This window comes from Colius striatus, chromosome 2, assembly GCF_028858725.1.
Source record: "Colius striatus isolate bColStr4 chromosome 2, bColStr4.1.hap1, whole genome shotgun sequence".
In the NCBI taxonomy this organism is placed as follows: Eukaryota; Metazoa; Chordata; class Aves; order Coliiformes; family Coliidae; genus Colius; species Colius striatus.
The window spans coordinates 82,665,636-82,685,524 of NC_084760.1; the positions used below are offsets into that span (position 1 = coordinate 82,665,636).

General features: G+C 39.7%; 1 protein-coding gene across 2 annotated transcripts in view; it reads right to left on the reverse strand.

Annotated features, from left to right (window-relative positions):
- EPAS1 (endothelial PAS domain protein 1) overlaps positions 1 to 19,889 on the reverse strand; it is a 79,203-nt gene that overhangs the window by 50,694 nt on the left and 8,620 nt on the right. Inside the window, exon 2 of one of the 2 annotated variants that reach the window (XM_061991309.1) lies at positions 8,970 to 9,045. The exons of the other annotated variant lie outside the window; for it this stretch is intronic. The gene's annotated coding sequence lies outside the window, so the exon portion shown is untranslated. The remainder of the gene's footprint in view (positions 1 to 8,969; positions 9,046 to 19,889) is intronic. 2 annotated transcript variants of the gene reach the window in all.

Below are 19,889 nucleotides of genomic sequence, written 5' to 3' on the forward strand. Positions count from 1 at the left end.
TGGCAGGCCCCATGCTGGAGCAGTTTGTGAGGGACTGTAACCCATCGGAAGGACCCACACTGGAGAAGTTCATGAGGAATTGTCTCCTGTGGGGAGGGACCCCACAGTGTAGCAGTGGGAAGTGTGAGGAGGCCTCCCCCTGAGAAGAAGCAGCAGCAAAATCCATCTGTAATGAACTGACTGCAACCTCCATACCCTCCATACATCTCTTGAGGAGGAAGGAAGAAGAGTCCTGGGAAGGGGCGTTTTAATATTCAGTTTTATTTCTCATCTCCCTGTTCTGATGGTTCATTAATAAATCAAACCTTTTCTCCCCAAGTTGAGTCTGTTTTGCCCGTGATGCTAATTGCTGAGTCTCCCTGTCCTTATCTCGACCCATAAACCTTTTGTTATATTTCTCTCTACCCTTTCCAGTTTAGGAGGGGGAGTGCTATTACAACGTGGTGGGCATCTGGCACCCAGCCAGGGCTGCACCACCACAGAAAGATAAAGATTTTTAGAAGAAAGTAGGTAGAAACAACATTTTTGAGGGAAGTATTACAAACAACGATGAAAGCTTTACATAATTCCAAAGGTCAAGAAAGAATGAATGTTGAGGTAGTCTATGCTACAGAATTTCCAATGCCTGGGTACAACTCTATTTCATTATTGACAAAATAACAACATTAATGAGAAGTATTTGAAATGGACACTACTTCCGGGAAAGCAAGAAAAGCCACTAGCAGCTTAATGAAGTGATGTTCCCTACCACACAGAGGCCCAAAGCATGGAAAGAACTGGAAACCAGATTTTTATCAAATCGTCTCTGAAGGAAGTAGATAACATAATTCAGAAAATGGGAGAAAGACTTGGGAGTGCTTTCAGCAGATTTAGAGAGAGGAAAGGGAAAGCAGACAACCATAAAAATCCCATGGGTGTAGAAAGTCTTAAACACCATGGAAAATATTTCCAAATACAGACCTAGAATTAGATAAAGAGAGAAGTGGAGAGCTTTTCACCTGAAGTGTCTTGCTTCACACAGGATAAAAGGTGCAAATGTGGTTGAAATACAGGAACGTCTGGATCGATCATCTTAATTAACCCAAGCTTTGAGAATTGCCAGAAGGAGAAAGATTAATTCTTTTTAATTCCATGAATAACACTTTCAAGAACAAAAGGGCCCAGCTCACCAGTAGCTTCACCAATCTGATGTATTGAGACTTAGTAGATCATAACTGGTCTTAAAGAAGGAGCTGTTTCTCATCCCCACAAGGATCATAGAATTGTTTGATTGGAAAAGGCTTTTAAGGTCAAGTCCAACCAATAACCTCACACAGCCAAGCCCACCACTAAACCACGTCCTTCAGCACCTCATCTACACATTGTAGATGAAACGTCTTCAGGGATGGTGACTCTTCCACCTCCCTGGGCAGCCTGTGCAGGCACGTGACAGCCCTCTCAAGGAAAAAGTTCTTCCTAATAGCCACTCTAAACGTCCCCTTGAGCAATTTGGGGCCACAATACAGGATTATAGAAGAAGAAAAGTTACTGCATAAAAACTTAACAGCAAGGATACAAGTACACAAGCAGTTCTTTCATATAAACATACATGACTACAACTGTGCAGATACAACTCGGTCCGCAAAAAAAAAAACTAGAATAAATCTTACATCAGGATCCATCCTGATTCATTCAAATATTTTTCCCCATGCTGCTGCCCACCAACGTGCACCTCTGTCCTCACCTACACCTCTTTGCTCAGTGAAACCCATGCTAGCATTTGCATGTTCAAGACCACGCCCAGTCCTGCTCAGAGAGGTACATGATCTCCTAATGAGGACAACTCTCCCTTGAAGCAGAGACAATTTGATTTACTGAAAAACCTTTTGCACCATCTTTTCCAGTTTTGGCCCAATTAAAATTCTTTTCATGGCTGTCTGTCCAAACATCTTAGGTCTTACATACTTTTTATCTGGTCTGACTGCTCACCTAAACTACCTAAAATGGCTAGTATGCTTCTGACATTCACATCCCAGGCCAGGAGGTGTTGAGCATTTGCAACCTCACTCCTGAAGATGGACAGAAAGTTCAAACAAGAGCTTAGTCAAAGACCAGCCATTCTTGGGATTTAATTCTGTGTTAGTGTGCATCTCCATAGGTGTTTTAACCCTGAGGTTTCATTGGAGACACCATTTTCCTAGAGTTCATAATGTTCCATGCAGCTGTTTTCAGTAGTTTTGTGGTCTACGTCTCTATTTCACTGTGTCATCAGGGAATATGGGACTATTTTCTGCAGCAAAATTGTTTTGGCCAACGTCCATTCTTAACTATAAGATCACAAATATGTATATAAATGTGACAAATAGCAGAGCTGCCCCTATTTCTACTTGTACATTGGCATTCACACTCTGGCCTTTGTTTCCTAATAGCGTAAGTTTTGCTACACCATTTTGTTCTCTGATATTTTTGTTAACCACTACAGAATCACAGTGCCAGTACATTACACTGCTTTGCTGTCCAGCTACGGTGACACAGCTTTGATGTCACTCATCAAAGTTGTACTTCATGGAAGTTGTGTTTAACACACCACCGACAGAATCAGCTTGTACATCACATCCTGTCTGCCTGTTGAGAGCCAGAGTACAGCTGCTACTCTATGCCAGCTAGCAGACCTCTGTCACCACGTTTTGAGGTCATATTAGTGAAGTAAAATTCAGCTTTTCTTCCAGTGTGGCAGCATTATTATTCCACTATATTGATATCTAATTATTATACCCCTAAATGCATCTTTGAAGGCAACTGTCACCTATTTGAACAGTACTGCAAAACAAATTAATAATTATTTGTTTCACTATAAACACATTTTTTAACCGTGTACCTTTTTCCTAAACACTTTTAAGGTGCAGAGAGAATAAAGCATGACACACAGAATGGACATAATACAGAAGCAAAGCTCCAAAAATTATAACATAATAAATTTATGAAAACAGTGTTCAGCCACAATAAATAGTAAAACACTTCAGGACAGTACAGACCCCTATCACTTAAAGATTAACACAAAGGTTTTTGTCAGGTAAAAGTACTTTTAAAAGCTCATACATGACATTTTCTCTTACATTCTATATGAAAAAATCCCAAGATATTAATGCACAATAAAATATTAAAACAATACTAGGTTTGCACATCATATAAGCCTGTGCCTATAAGGAGTTGTCTGACCTGCAGCATCAAGACCTTGTGCTCTAGCTAACACTCTTGCACAGCTACACAAAAGAAGACAGTTTCTGCAGATTTCATGTTGCCCTTGTCTTGTTTTGGAGGCAAGGAGAGGGAGCTCACATGCCTTCTCAGATTGGGTGGACCAACAAGATCTGGCTTCCCAAGGATTACAGCCATTGCAGCCACACAGCAAAACAGCAATTGGCAGCAATGGCTGGAGATGGGAGCGCTGGAGAAAGGGCAGTTTTTTTGAAGGATGGTCAGATGCAACCCATTTTGGAATGTGAGAGGGTAACTGTCCTTGACATTTGCAAACTGGCAAGCACTGCACTGTACAGCAGTGCCCAGGCTGCAAACATAGAATACTTTTAGGTACTGTAGCCAGAGTTTAGCAGTTGTTCCCTGTTTAGCTATTCACAACTGAATGTCTGTCAATATATACTTTTACCAACTCTAAATGTACCAATGAGCATATCCAGCTCTTAAAAGAAACCAATCATCCTTCAAGTACCCTATGGCTAATGTTTTACTCTGAACACTGTTTTCCTGTCATAAAAGTAATCTGAATTCCAAGCATTTAAAAAACGATGACTCAATTTCAAGAGAGATAAGGTAAGTTTACAAGGAAATTATAAGACTTTAATGTTTGTGCATGTGTGTGTACATTTATGTATGGACACATTAGAACCATCGTGAACACACAGGGCTCAGAAGTCGGTACCTTTGCCTTCCCATTTCTGAGTTTCTGTGAGCAACTGGGACAGGATTTCAGTTTTCTCTATCTTAAGAGTTTAAAAATGTATTTAAAAAAAGAAAGAAAGAAAAAGATACAGGCATACAGAGAATATCACCTAAACACATGACTATAAAAACTAATACTTTCACAGTAAACATCCTATAACTCAAGACAAGTTTACGAGAGTCACCAGTGCTGCAATGAGATAAACCATTTTCTCAGTTTTCGTCATTGGCAGATAAATTCCTCAAGCAGGGATGGATAAAATTATACTGATAACTTCACTTCAAACTGTGTACATGCTTTGACTTGGCAATACTGTAGCACAGAAAAAAAAAAAAGTTTAAAAAAAAGTAGTTATCCCTCAGAAAGTTACCCCTGCTAGGATTTAGCATACCTGTAATTTCATTGCTCTAAGCCTCTACGGAAGGGCCCTTGCTAGGATGGGGCGGGGGGAGAAGACAATAAAAAACAGAGGACAGAAGTAAAGTTACATGCACTATCAAACATTATCCATTTAAACTGCTAATGGCAAGCTCTGTTGTTACATTTTTATCATTGCTTTTCTGCGAATTACTTTTATCAGTGATAATTTAGCTTTTATTTCATTATCTGGCACAGCAGACAAAAGGAAAACATATTTGCTTTATAGCAGCTCCAGCACTTGCTCTGTCCATTAACTTGACAGACGAAGGTAAATTAAAGCTGTTAGACCACATTTTCAGCGTATGTGGTACTGAAACCTCTGTATCTAACTAATATGTTTCTAAAGGAGAAGAGAGCACATGCTAATAACGCATTTATTCTCTCCACATAGTTAATGTAAGTTTTTGTATTTTCATAATTTTTCCCCATTAATTTCTATCTGCCTCCAAAAACATCTCAGGGCAATTGGGGAAAAAAAAAATCAGTATTTTAAACAGGGAAGTTAGCAGATTTCAGTCCTCTCAAGAGTGAAATTGTGCTTCCTTTCCTTCCTTTCAGTTTTCTTAAGACCACAAAACCACAGAGAAATGGTGTTTGATTAAAATATTAAATATGCATTAAGAACCCTTGGAGGATGTTATGTTGTTCCAAAGCTCCTCTTAATCCCCTTTTTAGGCATGTTTTCAGCTATTCTACTTAATTCAGTACAGGTAAACAGACTGCTTTATAACTTTCATCTAAAATAATAAACTTATTTATAGAAGCCAATGTAACTACACAGCTGTTGTGGGCAAACACAGGCCTTGTCATTTAAGCAACAGCATAATCTTTGATTACAAACCATTTTGCAAGAAAAATAACAAAATAATACTGGCTGTTCTAAAAATGCAACTGTTATTACAAATAGACATTCACTTAAGTTATAAAAGTCATCTCTGTTCTTGCATGAAATATCTTTTCACCTTTTCTTAACAAAAAAGCTGTGTTAATAAACTAGAATTTCAAAATCTGAACTGACAGTCAGATGTTTTGGCTGGCTTCAAAGACTGCCTGTACCATCATAAAAAAAGAAATAAATCTTTAATTCTAGATATTTGGAATAGTTTTATTTTGTGTTACAGAGACCACATAAAAGGGTTCTTTCTCAAAAACAACAAATAATGTCATTACTGGTTGTTCAGCCTGAAATTGCCACCACAACCCAAGCATAAACATTTATTAACATATAATGCTAAATTAAAAGCTAGTGACAAAGTATTTCAAAGAAAGAATATTCTACTTTGTAAAAGCAAAATTAAAGAGTACTACTATTATAATTTCTTTAATGACTATTCAGTTTTGTGGCAAGTTACCTACTGATACTGTAAAATACCATTTTGCTTTCTAATAAAAACTTTATTTTTCTTAGAATAAATTGTGGTGTTTTTGTCTTTTAAAAAGCCCAAGATAAATTTAGTTTAGTTGTTATGTCCCTTCAGCAGTCATTACATAATCAATTACCAACAACATTTACTGCTGGGTCAGGTCACATTGATGAAAATAGATAAATATTAAAGCACATGGAAATTTGGAAAAGCAAGAAAATACTTCTTGGACTACCACCAAAATAATTTCAAAGTACAAGCATAACTATAATTTAGTAATTTCCTTACAAGTGTGCTTGGCTACAGGGCTCCCAAAGTAATGACTAAAAAGAAGTCACAGAGAATGTATTTTAAGAGGACCTTTACTGAGATAGGGGAGCAGGAAGAATATGGCATCTGAATATTTTTAACCAGTCTTCGACAGATGAGTTTAAATCAAGCTCTTACGATTCTTCCCTGTCACAACCCACTACAGAGGTCAAAGGCTGAAGCTTTCCCAGAGGTTCACCGTACATAACAAACATTATAAGTTCCCCAAATTTAGTTTATATATAACAGCAAAAGTGCTGTGGCCACTTAGATCCTAACCAGACCCATTAGCATTGAATAGGGCATTAGCAGGGCGGGCAAAAGCATGCAGTCTCCATATTTTCATTTGGTTTACTTGTGTCTGCAAAACTCAGTGCTTCTTGAACTCTTTAGAATGTACCGTGAAAGGATGAGAAAACAAATTCTTTACTGCAAACAGACAATTTTGTCCAAGTGTATTTTTTTTCTAATGAATTAAAATTATTAGTGATCTATTATTAAGCATTTCAAAGGGACTTGGGGATGCTCCCTTTTTGGTTTTCGTTGTTTAAGCGGAGTTTCAATGAATAATTTGAGTAATTTGAGATCCTGAGCTCTGCAAGCTGGATTGAAGGAGCAAGTTCAATACCCTACAAGTAACTCAGAGCAACCCCAGGGACGTACAGTTGGTGGGAGCTTAGCCACTCTGCCAAAGCTGAAGCTTTTGGCTCTTACACTAGGCATCTGACCTGTATGCTATTCCATGCCTAAAATCTATCCTGAAACAACAGCAAAGACATTGGTAGGAGGGGGAGGACTGTTGAATGACTGCGCTGAACTGTCTACGAAGTCGTTATTCCAACTGCAGTTAGGACTTGATCTACAGCTGGCTCTGATTGACCAATAAAATAATTTAAAAAACACCAAATGCTTTTCCTTGAACGCAAACATACTTGAGATTGTTCCAGAAGGAGCTACCAGCATGATCAAAAAGGCAATAAGAAACTACTGAGTACCATGAGACATTGTCATCACTGGCAAACTGAATTTAAGGAGATTTTTCTGCTCCAAGCTGTTCATACAGCACTGGGGAAGAGCAAAAGGCCATTTATAATGCCCTTGTATGTACTGCAGAGCCTGACCAGGAGTGGGGAGCAGTCAAAGGGCCCGAGGGCGCAAGTCTGTTGCTTCACCAGCCACCCTGTCTCCAGCCGCCCACCACGGGTGACATTTGCCGTGGGCGTGCTGGTGCTGTAGAAGCCATTGACAAACACCCAAAGGTTAAAGTCCTCACAATACGATGCGAATGAAAATTTAGCTTCAGTTGGTTTTGTGAATATAGTTGGTATCAGTAAAAATATCCTTTTCACTCTCAAGTGATCTTTGACATTACCATGCCTTACAAACATCCACAACTTGTTTGGTACATGGTGATGTTTCAGAAACAGCATTGTAATTATGGCTTTGCTTTGTATATAAGTAGTAGTAATCTCAAAATATATTTAAGGCTATTTGCTGTATATGCAATTCTATCTGGCACATAAATATGCCTCGCCTAAAAAGAGCCTATTTCTCCACATTAGCTACACTGATGCCCCCCCAGGTTTTTGAAGCACACATCTGCTCTCCTCATCACTCCCTGTCCACATCAGAACTCTCCTTGTCTGTCAGAGCCTCACTCCTCCTGCAACATCTTACAAGTCTCCACCACAGACTTTACACTTTCCAAGTAACAACAGAAGAGTCTCAGCATCAGCATATGCTAAATGCCCTCCCTTCCTCAGTAAAGTCTCACTACAGGAAGTGAATGCAGATTACTGCCTCCCATAAGGCATCTTCATGGGGACATTGTTATTAAATCATTAACCTTCACCTTTCATTTTGCCTACATTTCCAGTATTAAAATGTTGCCTGAAATACACTACGTTACTATTTCTCCATGCTGTAATTTGTTACCAAGTATTTAATTCCATTGATTGGACTGATGAGACATTGATAGACAAATGAGCCCCAGTTTTTAAGCTATGAGAAAGCAGTTCAGTAATTACTGCCAAAGTTAACAACAGGGTCTCCGTAATCCTTGCAAAAATCTGTTTGGTCATGATTCCTAGTCATGATTCCTAAACTAAAACTTTCAAAAACCCTAAATGCTGTTTTCTCTCTGCCTTCCAAGGCTATAACTCTGTACCCTGGTGATGCTGTAGTTTATCAGGAGATGATGCCAGTCATGGCTAGTATCTTATCTCTGTAATCCCTCAGTCTTAAGCCAAGGCTAGAGTTGTGCTAAGGGTATGTAAAATGTGCTTTGCCATGAAAAAAAAAAAAGCAGAAAAGGCAGAAAAACTGGTATGGAATAATCATATTTGCTAGTAGCAAATGTTTATTTTCCTGCAAAAGCAGCAAAGTAAAAGCAACAAAAATACTTATTAGGAGTCCTAATTAACCATCAGACTAAAAACCGATTTATGTACATTTTAATGACAGATGCACAATGATGAGGATGTCTACTCAAAAAGCATGCATGGCCACTGAAATCATCAGGAGGGGTTTTTGCTGAAAGCACGAAAGTAAAGCTGGCTTCTTTCTTCTTCAGCCCTTTCTACCTTCTTGGAGCATCCTTGTCTCCAGAAGAATATACAGGAATAGCCCTGGTAGGTCAGGTGAGAGGTTTATGCAACCCAGCATCTCCTTATCAGCCCATTTGAAAGTCAGTTCAGTCAAACCTCTACCGATGACTGAAGTCTAACATATACCCAAGCCTCAGCAAAACCCTTTAAAATCACATGCTGTGGTAGGTCAGCACGACACTCAAAGCTGAAATTGCTCATCAACTTTCTTCACAGCTCATGGTCCTGTCCTGACAGCTCCTCATGTAGCATGTAACCCCCAGCAGTCTCCTCAGGAGAAAGCCACAGTGGTGAACAGGGTTCTGCAAGATGGGCAAAGCCCCCCCTCACCTCAGACAGCAATGAGGACTGAGACATTAACTCCACCCAAGAGACAACCTCACCAAGTCTGCAGGAGCATCAGCACCTGAAAAAGACAAGTGCAACTTTTATCTTCTGTTAAAGCTTCCATTTCATTAAGCTTTTCCTTGCCTTTGTGTAAAATATGTTCTCCTTGTTAATTATTAAAGGAAACGTTTCTTGGGGGGGGTGGGGGGAGAGGGGTCTGTTTAGAGAAACTGAAGTGTGAAAACTGTGCAAGACGTTATTATTCATTCTGGGGCTTTTTTGTTGATATTTCAAAAAGGTGCATTTCTATAATTTTTTATTCTGCTCCCCTGCATTATTTTGTTCTTGCTCTGATGGTGGTTTTGGGGGAGGTTGGACTAGATGATCTTTTGAGGCTCCTTCCAACCCTTAACATTCTGTGATTCTGTGAAAACCCAATGCACCATAAGGAATGGTAACATTTACTATTCACTTCTGTTTTCATCTGGCAGACCTGACAACGAGATAGCTTTTCAGATCTCTCTTTTTTTTGTAGTATGTGTAAGATCACACTTCCTCACCATATCCTGAGTTTTAATGTTAATTGTACACTTCATTTAATTTTTTTCAGACCACATTCATTTAAGCTTTTTAAGCATACTTAAACATCCAAATGTTTAAGTATCTAACAATTACATCCAAATGCATCTAATTGTTATTAGACTTATCCTCCAAGACGCTAAGTATACTGAATTACTACTTCAGACAGTAGGAGAAGCTGTTCCAAAACTCCCGAGGTCCCCAGTACTTAGCAAGACCGGATTTTATAGTATATAATAAAATTGTTATTATACACCCACAGCATTCCTTCATGTGCACAGCTCCCTCATTAGAGCATACAAGTCACAATATTGCATGAGATGTGGCGTGTTTTGTGGTGGCATCACAATTTTGGCTCTCTGTTGACAGTCGGTATAGCCTCTGAACAAGTTCCATAAAAAAAATTCAAATTATAAGAAAATAAAGTGACATAGAAATCAGCAACTCTTTTTCAACTGTGATAGACATAGAAGAGTATCTGAATAAAGTCAGGAGGCATGTCCTATTTCCCTCCGCACAACACCCATGAAGATGTTCACAAATGTTGCCCACTTTGCCAGCTGCAGAATGCAGTTCATGAAAAAAGCTCTAATGGTCTTTGGCACTGGAAGAGTAACCCCGTTTCTGGTGTTTCCAGTTAGTCTTTACACAGTCTCTTCCTTAGATGTTTATCCTTGCTCATTTAAAAAGTCCAGCCTGAGAAACACTGAGCAAGATCTTTAGTTTCAGGAAGGGGCAGGCATACAGAGCTGAAAACACCCAGCATTAGGCAAGCTGCTCCCTTCTGCCTTTATCTGTGAGCACAGGCATTTTGGAAGCGCGTATCTGCCCTAACACGTCCTTCAACAGAGAGCAGTATCTCACTGTGCCAAAAGCCGAGTGACGGAGGCCGCTATAGCCCTCACAGATATCTATCGCTCCCCTCCTACCCTCAGACACATGGGGACTGATCAGTATGTCCTTAAAATATGCTCGCAAGAAGCTCAAGACGTGGCCACAAGCTCAGCCACACAAGTGACAGAGGGTGTTCCCCAGCTTTGCAAGTAGAGTCCTGTGTACAGCTACACGCTTGTTTACTTGCCTGATATCCATATTTAGACATGTATACGAGTGCACAATCCCAAGCTGTTTACTCAGACAAAACTTCCGACTGAATGTAGTGGGTACGTATCTGCCCATGCAGCTGAGGATGAAACCCTCAAACCTTCTGCAGTGCCCATTTGCACATTGCTAAACAATCCAAGGAGAGAGAAAAGCAGGAAGAACATGCCCATGTGGTTGTGGACATCTCCAACACTCGCTCCATTTGGATGCAGAAAGTAAACACGCTCCTAACATTGCTGATACGTGCACTAAGGCTCAGCCCATCTATTTTGACCAGGAGCTTCTAAATCTCATTAATCTATATGCTGAGTAAATTTCCAGTTCTGTGACTTTGTAAGCCAAAACATATTTTCTTCTGAAATCTTTTAAAATTACTCAGATGGTTTACACGAGAAGGACAAATATTTTTAAAAATACTGTCGAGTCCTAAAATTTCTCTCTAACTGCTTCCATTAGAGGGGAAATCCTTATTGCCTTTTAACTGTGCTCTCTAGTGGGCTAAGCAATGCTCAGCCCAATACCTTTTGCAATTCTTATGCCTCTTGCTTAGTCTTAAGGGCCAACCTAGCATCAGTCTACTTCTACCATGCAAGTCATATTTATATGGCTTATCCTGGACTTCAAAACCATTAGTGAGAAACTAGCTTGGTGCTGACACACAAAATGGCTTCTCCATCACTGGCAAAAACATGTTGAGGTGAATTTGGCTTGCTTGGCATCCATGCTGCTAGAACTGTATGGTCAAGCTGTACTAGGAACTCTGGCTTTACATCCATCTGTCAAAAATGCAGTATATTTAATACACATCCCCCAGAAGTGCTGGTGTTCACAATACTACAAAATAGTCTGCTAGATGTTGGCACTATCATTGCTGTATTACTTTGACAATTTTACTAGCTGGACTGCAGTCATTAAAATGTTGATCCTAAGAATACAAGGCAATAAACCACTTTTAAATTACCAGAAAATCTTCCCAGATAATACACATTAACCAGTAAAAGTGTATTTTCCATTAAATTAATCAGATGAATAGAGTGTGTTGCAAGAAGTCATGTGTAGGCAGCATGAACTTTTTGATGTCAAAGTTACTATGACAACTGGATAACCTGCATTCATGGAAGAGATGATGAAATGAGACGATTTAAACAAAATCTCACACAAATATGATGACTAACTCAATTCTAATGTTTTCCCTTAAAATGATTCTCCTGTTTCTTCAGAGCAGATAGCATTTAACTGGAAGATCTGTGACCTGTAAGACACAAATCAGTAGAGTCTATTGTGTAAGTTTACAAATACACTGAAGCAAGTATTTTGTAATCTTTGCTCTTTGGCTTTGCAAAATCATGCCAGGAACAAGGTTGCCAAAGCATATGAGTAACAGTTTGAAAACTACATATAGAAAGTGAAGTCTTAGAAAGTGTCATGTTAGACACTGCCTTTCTGAAAATGACTCAGCTCTGTAATTACATGCAATATTTACATGTACAATACATGTGCAAACAAATCTTTTTAAAACCATCAGTATAAAAGCAGAGCTACATGGCACAAACTGCTATGAAATTCACTTCTGAAACATCCATGCAGATAACCCAGGCTATTAAACAGCAAATGTTAATAAATACACTTGGTTTAACAGCAATGCAAAATTAATGCATATTTTAACAGCAGGTAATTGCAGAAACAACTTGCATGGAAGCCTTAAACATCATCAGCATGAAAAGACTAGTTTCTTAAATACCTTGGCTTGCTATCTTTGTCTTAAAATTAATGCTCAGGATACCTGGAGCATATTTTCAAGGCAAATATAAGGACTTCAACAGACCGACTACTAGCAATAGTGAGAATTTCACCGTGCTCTGGAAATGTGCTCATTCACCGATATGCCGCCCGTGGTGCTGCCTCCCCCCACATCCCTTAATTAACATCTATATTTGTTGCAGAAGTTAGAGCACCAGCGGTGCATATTTCAAAGGCGCAGTCAATCCAAAGCCATGTCTCACGCTTATCTCGTCACGAGGCCACGGCAGTCAACTTTATTGCCTTCAGACATGTCAGCATGGCCACACGCCCCTGCCGCTGGCAGCTTCCCCGTGGAAGGGTGCTTCCATCGGCATCATCGCCGGGATGCCTCCCGCCACTGACATGGCTCAGCCGCACGTTTGCAGGACTGGCCTTTTAAAAAAAGTCAACTGTATAAACTGGGCAGTGACCAGATCAAGCTGCAGTTATACAAGAAGCAAGGAAATATTATGCAAGACCACAGGAAGTCAGAGGAGACAGCATTCTGGGCAGGCCTGGCAAGGAGTCTGTGTGAACTCCTTTGCTAACAAGCAAAGCTCGGTCATTGGCGCCAAATTCAGCAGAGAACATTCCCAGTGCTGCAAAGGATAACACTCCCCATGTTTTTGCCAGTGGGCTACATTCCAGGACGCCATGTACCTGATGAAACGCAGATAAACCCAGATCTTATTTTCCGCCAAGTTTTTGCTTATTTTTAAATTTTGGAGCATATTTTTGTCCTGCATTTGTTAGAAGTGGCAAACGGTTTGTTTTCATGGCTTTTCTAATAGACCACTTGCTTGTATTCTCCCTCTAATTTCAACTACAATAAGTGACCTAAAAAGAAAGTGTTTGGCAGAGGCCTCATTTTTTCCACACTTCTTGCCCATCTTTACCCCAAGGCACTCTGCTAATAGGATATGTGAGGATTATAGATTCCTTTTCTCTTGGCATTTGGGAACGACCACTACAAGAGGGCTTGGCGCAGAAAGATGACACCCACCTGACACACAACTACACTATTTTAATCTACTTCCATGCAGAAAGTAATTGGGGTAGGTTTTTTGCATTTTTGAGAACTACTCCATCCAGGTCCTACTTGGAGAAGACATCCAATAACACCTAGCAAACTTTGTTTCCAAAATGGCTGAAAACATTCACCTCAATCAGGCAAACATTCATCACCTGGCAATACATGAGTTCAGAGAAGTTTTATTATGTGTTCTAGGATTCACCTTTTTAACATCAACGATTGAAGGTTAGAGGTGGGAATCCATGGTGAGGTTCACACACACATGCTGCCAAATAAGCGCAGCAGACAAAGTCTTACACAACACAAAACAATTACCAATTGTGGTCAGTATAGACAAAGCATTCTCAAGAGAATCTATTTTATGTTTGTAATCGCCCTCAAAAAACACACAATAGTGTTCTCCTTCCAGCAAATACACAATACAAACAAAAACCAAACAGTAGGGCTGCCTCAACTGGGGAAGCGATTCCAAGAAGTATAATAGAACTCCAGTAGACACCGATTGCCAACGCCAAGGAACTAAACTTTAAAAAGTTTTCAGCATTACCATCCTTTGTGGGAAGGACAAACTTATACAACTCTTAAAAGAGATTCCTGTCTTCCCCACGGTTTGCACATGAAAAGGTTCCCATAACCTACTGCTTTTGCAAAAACAATTAAACAAGTACTACAGCAACACAGAAAAGTTAAAATGTTCATGGTGACAGTGCCTTCATTGTTACTGCCAGTACAACAATGGCCAGAATTAATCACAAACCTGACAACCAACACCAAACACACACACACAGTTGGACCACTCCTACCAAAATAGACCTTTCTACAGTTGAATCCCATGTTAGAGCTGTTAGAAGTGCAGTTTTTCCTTCACTTGAAGACAGCAATTCCCATTCCAGGAGAAAGAAGCCCATCTGCCTTTCTCGGGGCTCAAGTCAAGCATACACTGGTTGTTTTACCATAGCCAATCAAAAACATCCCGTAGTATCAACTGTTGGTATTAATCACAGTTGCACAACAGGTTCTTCATCTAACACCAGTAAGGTCTAAGGACACTGAAACACTCATAAACGAACAGAGTAAGGCAAAACGTTTTATCTATTTCTACCAAAAAGCAAGGTAAATATCTCACAGCGCATTTTTAAAATGCCACAAGGGTTAACTAAGTGAACCATGCTCCAAAAGCAATAAGCTGTTGGGTAAACAAGGGCAGTAGCAAACCAGCTTCTCTAGGCTCTGCAGATTCTTGTTGGGCCCTGGTACTTGTGGCACAGTAAGCTCTAAACACAGAGCTCGCTGGAGTTACTGCCCCTCAGGGAAGACTGGTGACTTTTTCAGCCACACAAAGTCTCTGGTCTCTACAGGGGAATGTGCTCGTGCTGCAGCCTTTCCCTGAAGCGGTTACAACACTGTTTTCTGAACATCTATTCCAAGGAATTTAATATCCTTCATATCTTTACAGCTCTGTCAGGAATGGAGACAGAAGAACATTGTAACAGGGTATGCCTTGATTCTTCAAGAAAACAAGCTCAAGAGGATAGTTCTTCTAATCACAATCTCATCTTTGATTAAAACTAAATTTTCAATTAAAATTCCTTTTGATGACTGTGTTTCCGAGACAAAATCCTTCTCCAAACTTCCCTTGTGCAATTCATATTTGGTTACAACAAACTATAATATAGCTACCACCACAGGCAATAAAGTATTTATGTTTTCCAGGGTGGAGGAGGAGGAGGAGATGTTTTGACTCTCAATAGCTAGTGTATCTCTAGGTTGAGGCAGCCTCTTTATTTTCCTTCAGTACAGTAATTTGCTATTCCACAGCTTCACTGTATGTCCTACAACAACTCCTGGTATGCAAGCAAACTAAATGCTTTCAAAACAGTGGATTGAAATAGATTTGTCTACCAAATATCTCCTTCTTACAACTTTGCAAATGAGAACTGACTTCCTACACAAATAACAGTACAAGAACAGATGCTTGCCTTGTTTTCCTCATACCTTAGTGTTTGACCATTTCTTTTGCCTAATCCACCAGCTAACAGCTGTAGATCCCAAAAAGGAATTTCACTTTAAGAGGAATAAAGGTTCACACTACACGTTTTCTATCATACTTGCTTGAAAGGTATTTTCACAAAGCAGTACCCAGAGGTCTCAGGCAAGAACTGAAACTCATTTTGATAAAAGTTCTAGACACACCATCAGACTTATTTGAAGTTACTTTGGTATTAAAGTCAGAGCACTCAGTCTGTTCAGCAAGGTACAAATCAACCAAAAGGAGCACACAGATCAATGTGCAAATGACTTCGGAGGTTCACTCCGTAGATGTAACCTACCAAATGGAATACAATGTGAAATAATTCAATGCTTGCACAGTATTCATCACATTGACTCCCTTCAAAGGAAGGCTCTGTAATGACTTCACATTGGCATGATTTCTTCTTAAAGGTGTTGGTAGCTCTGTCTTGAAGTGGAGACCAGTGATTAGCCATCACTGTACATGAAATCCTTACTGTGACCTGCAATGAAGACTTTGCTCCCTGCTCATTTTATTCCCCAGGCTGCAAGAGCACCGAAAAGTCACTATAGCACTATTTGCTGTCATCCATTGCTTTTAAAAACAGAGGGAAAAAAAGTCAGAAAATGATAGCGCTGGCCATTGTGATTTGTTGCTTCATGCTTGCCTTTACAGAAGATGGTATTTAGTTACACTATGTTTATGGTGGCATTCAGAGTGGGAGATATCCTAAGGTTTGGCAGGCAAAGGGAAAGGAGCAGTGTTATACTGACAACACAACTTCTTGCATTATCTTCTTCGGGGCCTGCCTATACAGTATGCAAAGCTGCCAATAAAAGCCTGTATAAAATGTTAGACTTTTCTACATGACTTAAGAACATGCTTCCTCCCTTTTCAGGCCTACACTGCCACTCATACACAGAAGAAACCTTAACATGAATGTGAAGATCCGCAGGCTTCAGTCTATGAAGCCTAGTGAAGAAGCTTACCTATACTAACCTCTAAACCATGTCAGATGAACCCTGTAATTCCTTTCTTAAAACTCTCAGTTAAGTTGAGAGCAAATTATTGCCAGTTGAAATCCTACTGAACTCCTCATGTGCAGAAAAGACTGGGTTTGTTGTGATGATCAAACCTTCTTTTTCTTTCTTAATGCCCTGCAAGTTGGTCACTTGCCTGCTTTGTGATGAAATATGAAAAAATAAGGGTGTTTACTGTCTCCCAGACACTTTCAGGGCATTGCAACCCCTTGCCATCACCAATCTGATCTCTTCAAATGCTCAGGGCATCTAACTTACACATGGATCTTATTTATATGACAAGAGATCCAAATTCAAAGGTGAAGCAAATGAAGCTGTATCATGTGGGTGTAACCTACTTATTGAGGGATAATATGGAGTGGTGCAGTAAAGCAAGCAAATCACTAGGCAATATAAGAAGAGCAAGAGATAACCAAACTCCCTCCATTTGAGAACACCCTGTTCAAGCATTTTCAAGTTAGGTTTACAATACAAGATTCTTGCCAACTCACTACAGCATTGTGTTAGGCATAGAAAGTCCCTAATTTAACGAGTTCACAGTCTAAATAAATAAGACACACAAAGGGTGGAAGGAAGGATATACTACCATCCCAGTTTTCCAGACTGGGGAGTGAGGATAATGACAGAGATCAGTCACCCCATTCAGGCTACGTTACCAACCCAATGCCTCTAGTCCCCAGCAGGACAAAGAACTGGGGCTGAACACGAAGGGCTTTTAGAGAGGATGTGGAGAGGAAAGGCCTCTGCAGAGGTAAGAACCACTTGCTAAGGCTGCTGTTCAGCAACCAGGTCAGCAGCCAGGCTTGCCTTTCACAGCCAGCTCTACCGAAAGTGGCAAACAAGCTCAAGAGACAAAATCCAAAACACAACTTTGTTCAGCTTCACTGTGATTTGGCCCAGGTCCCCATGCCAAAGAGGCTTTGTTCGGGCCAGCCACATGGCTAACAAACAAAAGTAGGGTTGGGGGGGTTGTTTTTCCTAAATGGGAAATAATGGGTTGTTTCAAAACATCAGCATTAAGCTTCCCTCAAGATATCTGCAGTTGCTTCTATTTCATTTTCAAGCCAGTACATGCCTAAGCAAATGGGATAGTCCCCTTTTGTGAATCATTTGGAATATAAATACAGCTTTGCTGTTACGTAAAAGCCAGTAGCAGAGTCAAGAGAACTTAAGCACAGAAAGGATGTTTTCACAAAAACATCTGATTAGTAATGACAATAAATACATGCTTCAAATCATTTTCGGGGGGGGGGGGAATAAAAATCAAGAACTGTAGTTATTAACAGTAACTGGTAATCTTACAGCCACAGCACATACATAAACAGCCCATCCACAGCCAAGAAAAGTTACATTCCATCGGGCAAATGAGAAATCTTCCCTCATATATATGAGTCAGCTTAAAGGATGACAGGAAACGGGTCACCTGGGTCAATATGGGGATATGCTGGAAGAAGTAAACCAGGAGCTACAATCATTATGGATTTCCTTTGGGGAAAATCCAGGGACAGCTAGAGCCAGCGGTAAGCAAAGCCCTGCTGCTCCTGAATAGGCAGCTCTTCCCTTCTGGTAAGGGTAACAGGCAGAGGCCATTCCCAAAGGCTCGCACCTTCCCAAAGCCTTTCCCGTTCAGAGAACTAGGCAAATGCAGCCTCCCCAGAAGAAACACCTGGCAAAAACTCTACAGGAAAAAATATCACAAGTGTTTCCACCAATTTCTAATCTTCTTTAACAGATTATGAAATACACAGGAGGCAACTGAGTCCTTAGAAAAAAGTCCAGGAGCGGAATACAGATATAATTTGTCACTGCGTTTTTATGCCAGAGAACTATTGCCTAAGGAGTCACAGCATGATAATGCCACTTAATGTTGAATATCTTCTCACACTGTAAGCACGATGTTGCCATTCCACAGATCATTCAAAAGACATTTTTTGTTCTAAGTAAGCTTCGTATCAGCTTTAGGTCGATTATCCAAGAGGCAGAAGAAACTGTAACTGCCACTAGCTGACAAATATGTTATTTCTTCATAATGGCATATAAAAATCTAACCAGGCACAACAACACATACACTTCCAAGATATTCCGGTACTTGAAATAGGTTTTGGATACAAATTGCATGATAGCTAAAAGTCTGGCACACTTCTAGCAATGTTTCACATTCACAATGTAGAAATACAGAGAGGAGTGGGGTATATTTTTTTTAGTGTTCGTTATTTTAGGGGTTTTTTTAGTGTTTGTTTTTGTCACAAAGATCTTTAAGGCATTGTGACAGCAAGTACCCAATAACACCAAGAATTTACTGACAGAGAGGGTGATACAATTGTGAATGAATAGAAAGAGCTTGAAGACCAACACTATCCACGAGAATGTCCCCAGCACAATGACTGAATAGGGTTGCTTTGTAGTTTATCATACAAATGCAAGTGCCAACGAGGACTGTGATACCAAGTACCTTTTTATGGCAGTAAAGGTCTTAGATATGCTAATGGCTAAAACAAAATGCAAGGAATGTTCTTTAAAAGCAAGTTCCACCGTCTTTATAAAAACTGCCTAATAACCAGCCCACTTTATACTTCCTTTAGCTTATTGCCTAAGCAAATATTTATCTTACAAGCACATGAATGTACGTTAAAGGAAAAATACTACACAATAACTTTTGAATACTTATTACACAACTTGCACCAAAATTTTCAGCTCTTAATGGATTTTTCCCGTGCTAAGATTTTAAAAGGTTCATAAGGCCTCTGACACTATAAATTAGCAATACTTTTTGCTTTTCTTAAAAAGAACAATAGAGAATATTTTTTAAAATAGATGTCACGCAACTTATTCAGGCCACTGTATTGGCTTCTTCATTTGAAATAATTCAGCAAACCACCATCTGTGTATAAAATAATAAATACTAAGAGACTTGGAAGCTGACTACCTAAAGGAAATGCTTGTATTAGGCCAAAAGCAGATATCACCTGGGATCACCACATTTTAAGATATAACGATATCTGTTACTTAAAGCAATAGGTTTCCTGGGAAAGACAAACATTTCTATCTCTTGTCATGTGTAGGCAGGTTTTCAAGAACATGACTCTGAAATTATCAGCCTTTCAAGAGCAACCTAGTTAGAAAATTCTTCAACACATCGTTTTCATCTCTCACATTTTTACTTTCTTTTCTGCAGTATCATGCAGGCCAGGGGACAAGGGAGGGCCTTTCTTGCTAGGTTCTCAATTATGGTACTGTCTTTAAAAAACTGTTCACATAACCAAAGTCAGAGAAGACCTTTGTCATCATCAAGTCACACTTCCTGTCTAACCCAATCCAAAGAAGTCTAAATATCTTGTAACTTAAGTAAGTTCAGTTTTTGAAGGGCTGGGACT